Raw genomic sequence first — 6,000 nt, forward strand, 5'->3', positions numbered from 1 at the left:
AAACGGTACTGAAGTGTATGTATTTCTAGAACTGCTTATTCGTGGCTGTTTCGGGTGCTGCTTAATCGTACCAAGCAAGTTTATTTCAGCTCTGACAAAAACGTATAGAACTAATGGGTCACGAGCTACAAAATACCGTGCTGGGCAGCAAGCACGGGCAGTCACAAACCAAACATATGTGTAGCCCAGTAGCAAGCATCTACAATTTTTCTCTCATGTTTCACGTTGGCGGTATAGGGTAACATTGCTAGGCTTGGGAGGTATCAGGAAGCTACGATCTATCACTAGTAGAGAATTGGGCTTTAGTCCCGGTTGGTAGGGTGCAAATATCCCGAAAATCCATCCGGGATAAATCAACCGGGACAAAAGGGGGGGTCTTTTATCCCGGGACAAAAGACCTCCTAAAAAAAATCCCGAGCTTTAGTCACGCGAAATATGCGCGTGCGCGGATCGTGGGATTCGAACCCACAACCTCCAGCCTCGCGCGTAGCTTCCTTGCCATCCCACCTACACACCACATCTGACTATGTAGGGGATGCTATCCTTCCAACCGGGATAAAAGGGGGTCATTTATCCCGGTTGGTGTTTCAAACCGGGATAAAAGGCCTCTCAGAGTCTTTTTTTCCCACTAGCCTTTGCAACCGGGATAAAAGGTCCCGGTTGGTGAGCCCCCGACCAGTGACCGAGTTTTAGTCCCGGTTGGTGAACCTTTTGTCCCGAGCTAACTTTAAACCGGGACAAAAGGGGGCGCATGGAAAGTTAATTCTCTACTAGTGTATACAATATATGAGTAATGCAGCAGTTGGGTGGTCCTGCAATACAGATCAAATGTTCCTGGCATGCAAATAATCAGTAGGCAACAAACTGGTGGAGGGACTCTGGGTTGATGTAAATAGGCAAAATAAGAAAATCTGTTGATTCAAATATGTTCCCTTAATTTTCAATTTCAAAGAATTAATTTAGTGTGGTACATCGGAACAAGCCAGACTTTCTAGAAGCATTTTCGGAGTTTGAGCAAAGAATAAAGTTTCAGTAGTTATCATGCTCAATTTGTCTTGCTGATCTTATCTGTACACATTTCATGTGATATAGTATGTCTGTATTATATGGTTGAAGAGGCTAAATTTTTTCCCACAATTTAAAAATAACTCAGGTACAGCTATCGTACTTCACACAGAAGAATTGTTCAATGTGTCTGATACATCAAATCCTAAAACCCTCACCACCTGGAAACAACAAATTACAGATCGCCAAAAATCAACAAGAAAGCTCCAAACACTTTCAGGGTTTTAATTATTGACGGCAAACTCGACCTGAAAACATCTCTCCTGTGCCTGATATTAGTTTTAACTGTCTAGTAGTCTTGACATGTTGTGTAGTGGTGCTTTCTGAGTGTTAAGAAATATAGAGATGATTTTATAATTACATAATTTTTATGTGCCTACAAATATTGATGCTTCCTATGGAAAAATATTAATGACCTACAATGAAAAAATAAAATTACAATTTACATTAGACCATCTCATTTATCTACTCAAAGCTCTATTCGAAACAACAAAATGAAACTTCATATTGGGATTCGGCTCACAACAAGGTTTTGGAGATGTTGTAGTGACTGATAGTGGGTTGGCTGCACGAGGATGAGTTGTTAACCATGTCAGCCATATTCTACATTGGAAAATTATACATTGTACCTTATTTGAGTTTCTCTAGGAACTGTTAATTATTAGTTCCTTGGTGTTGAAGCAAGCAACACCTTAGGTAACTATTCTATCATCATCTTTGAGGAATAAACCGCTCCTATAGTTGTCACTAATGAGTAGTAGCTTTGTTCAGGATTGGGATTTGTGGGTAGCAAAAAGGCTGATGAAGTTCATTTGAATTTGTAACATTTTGTTCTTCTTATGGCAGATCCACACTAGGAGGCTTGTGAGTATAGTAAACAGAGTGTAACAACTTGGTGGCACTCCCATCAGTGAATTGTAAAACATTCCCCAGATAGTTTGTTTAAAAATCCAGTTTTATTTCCACCGTCATCCTTTATACTCCCTCCGTCCAAAATTATAGGTGATTTTAGCTTTTTTTAATTAATAACTTTTGCTATGCATCAAGACGTAGCATGTAACAAAATTATGAATCTAGAAAAGCCAAAAACGACCTATAGTTTGAAATGGAGGGAGTATAAAATTATCCTAAACTGTAGCTAGCACTCCCATCCTCAAACTGCTATGGATAATTCTTCCTTGTTCAGCTGTAGCTCTGAATGAGAAACGGAGAACCAATATCACAGATGAAAAAGCCCAGAAACTCCATTGCTCTATTATATATGTCAATCGCATTCCCACTATACACTTTGCATCCTACCATAATTGCAATGTTAACAATCCATTTTTTTTAAAACAAATAGAAGGCCTGTAACATAAATTTCGTTGCGTCCTTTTTAGGCGGCATACCTACACACAAATAGATGAGAAACTACCGGATTGAATATATAGATTAAGTTATGAAAATAGAGGTCATATACTGATGAGCAGAAGATTTTAAAGAGCTCTGCTGCATGCAAGATTGTAAGGCCACAAAGAGATTAATTAAAAAACGTGGGGACTCTTACTTGACTTCCCGCAGCAATGATTCTATATAAAGACATCTTGGCCAAACACGAGCTTTTGCTATCACCCAGAAGTTGCACACGGTTCTCTAAACACGGCAGATCACATTCCCACAAATAATTTTGATCGTCCTATTACTTGAAGTAGAATTTTGCCTTTCCTGGATGACAAGGCACTCAGTTTTACATAGATAATTATTTCCTTGACCAACTGATTAGCATATATAATTGCAAGTTTAGTTATATACAAGTTGTGTAATTTATTCTTTAATAGAACTATGTTAAGCTCAATCATGTTCTAACAGGCTTCTTGAAACATCAAAGCTTATATATCAATATATGGTCATATGGCACTCCATGAAACCCTTAATGAAAAACCTATGTGACACAGTTTTAGACGCACAAAAAATGTTTTCCTTGAAACAGCAATAAAGACCGGCCAAGCATTTGTGACGTTGTAGCTAGTTAGGCCCAATCGATTAATAGACAATCCAACAAAAGGCCACGTAGTACGTATTGCAGCAATTCCTTCAATATACAACTAGCAGAAGTCCAATGGAGCATTTTTGAATGAAAAACTACACGCACAGCATGGATAGTGTTAACATGGTTCCACGTATATAAAACACAAAGATAATCATAGACCTATCGCCATTGTCATGATTATGGAACGACATTGATTTATCTTTTTCTTTGTGTTAATATTATTACTAAAATATGTATGTAGTAAATGTAGTACTAATAATATGTAGTACACTCGTATTTTGTAAGGGCCAAAAGGCTTTCCCATTAACTAGAATGTTCTTCAACAGACACGGTAGATGGCGATGACATTTTTTAGAAAATAATTTTGATATCCCTTGGATAATAATGAGGCTCTAAAAATGACCATTCAAAATCGACTATACATTAGTTGTGTTAACTTTTCCATATAACCATAGTAAAGAACGGACAACACAGATTATTAGCATATACTTTGAGTGACAAAACTATAATCAGTACATGCATGTCCAGCAAATGGAAAACACAAAACCATAAGAGCTGAAAAATTCCTCTTGAGAGGAACATACTAATTGCTAATTGACAACAGCTCCATGCCAACGATATTCATCCTTATTATGCACTGCCTGACAAAATCAATGGCAACACTGCATTACAGATGAGGGGCCCCATGGCGTTTAAGGTATATGACAGCATGATGACACCATATTGTCTTTCGGGTTCGGGGCCTACCCGTGACTTTATATCAAAAATATCGATTTCATTTGTATCAAAAATATTGATTTCATTATAAAATGATGTTTTGCTTCAAAAAATTGATGTGGGCTAGGCGTGCATAGGACCTGAGAAACGAAATGCCAAATGGAAAGTAAGATATATACTAAGAGTGTATGCTAGCCAATTTGCTGAAGGCGAAAGAAATGGAATGTATAGGCTTCGGAGACATCAGGAATGAGTTGCCACAAGTCATGAGAGCATCGTAGTCAGAGGAGTAGCCCCATGCTTCTGCAAACACCAAGAATTGCACAGAGTTGTCCAGTGATGTAGCTTAGAATTTTCGATCAGGTGTGCATCGGTGTCCAGTAGTATTAGACCATACATGATTTACGCTATGTAAAGAGCTGATCTCCACTGACATCTGCAATATCTGGGTAGCCCAGGTACAACGGTTTTCTAACAGGACAACCACTTGGTTACATCACGTACTGCAGATTTCTGAAAGGTAAAAAGGGTAGATTTATCGAATTCAAACAATATTTCATGACCCTCAATTTTGATGCTCCTTAATCCCACAAAATTAGCTTTAAATATAAACATTTGAATGCAGGAGCTAATTATTAAAGAACAAGGTCCTGTTCTAACTTCCAGTTAGGTCCATGAGCTCTAGACGAGACCTCCATCAAACCTTAATTAAACCATCCTGAAACTTGAATTTTGATGAACATTTAAAAAATGTACACGAGACCTTTTGAAACATGGACAAAACTAGTATGAAACTCTCGTCGGTTTGTGCATGTGTGGATGCAAAATACTTCTCTTAGGGAACATACTAATGGATAATTGCCATGTATTATACTACATCTGGTTATGCCAACTGACTATTCAAACTAAAAGTTTAAGATGATGAGAAAATGTAGGCAATTTATTTATACTTGAATGCTCCTCCTCACACGCACGCTCGCTCAGGCCTTAAACATGGGAATAGAAGTCAATTGCAATTATTTTATCTAAATGCATCAGTCAAATTCAAACTTGAGAACTCATACTATAATACCGTATTGAGTTGCATGCATCAACCATAATTCAACCCAAAAACTTAAACCAATAAGAAAAGTAGCAATTCACTTATACTTCAATAAAATCAAGTATGATCATCCCACTAGAGGACGCGCACTATAGTAACTTTTGTAACAAATCATCCAATATACAATTTGAATCTCTGAATAAAAAAATGAAAGAAAAACTCAACAACAGTAACAATTTATTTGCAACATAATAAGAAGCACCAGCTATTGTCTTCAGTTGTATATGTAGTCAAGTTGATTTTTACAGGGTCAACAATACTACTAAAACAGTTAACTCATCACAACTGCAAACTATATAAATACTACACCACTACTCGAGAAGAACAAGGAGCTATAGATGTAATAAGACTATCTGCAAGTCAAGCAGTAAGCGTCCCAACTCTGCCAATTTCACCTACATTCAGTTTCCAATATAAAGGCCAACATATTTCGACAAGCTATAGGACTTAATATTTATTTTTGTAGAAGGGCATACTAATTACTGATTAACAAGTGTTCCATGTCAAGGATACTCAAGGAGTTCATGCGTGTGTGCATGCCTGACAAAAACACGATATGGCAATGCTACTTTTTACACAAGCATGCTGGCCCCATGGCTCAAGATACTGTTACAAAAATGGAATGTAGGCTTTGGGGCCATCCACAAAACTCTCCGGATATGGGAGTTTCCACAAGCTTGGCTGTCACCTTACCTTCAGTTCTGTTGTGAAGCATTTTGGCGCACCTTAACCACTCAAAAATTAACTTTACATATAAATACGTATTTCAAAGTTTTAGCTGGGTCGGTGGTGGGTGAGGGGTGCGGCTAGCGCAGAGGAAGGACAGTGAGGGGCTGGGAGGTGCAGGGAGAGAGATGTTCTTGATTTCCAATGAGTACATGTCCCTCGATTATATAGGGACTCTATTACTTAAGTCTAAAACGAATCGGATTGGATTCCTTGTAGAAAAGATAGGATCCTTCCTTTCTTAAGCAAACTCTCAATCTCCTAAACAATCAAGATACTTATCTCTAATATGACTAGGACTCAACTTTCTGAAGATACACGCCAGTAGGCCCGGCAGTGGACGATTGACTGGCGCCTGCGC

The sequence above is a fragment of the Setaria italica genome, chromosome IX (assembly GCF_000263155.2).
Source record: "Setaria italica strain Yugu1 chromosome IX, Setaria_italica_v2.0, whole genome shotgun sequence".
In the NCBI taxonomy this organism is placed as follows: Eukaryota; Viridiplantae; Streptophyta; class Magnoliopsida; order Poales; family Poaceae; genus Setaria; species Setaria italica.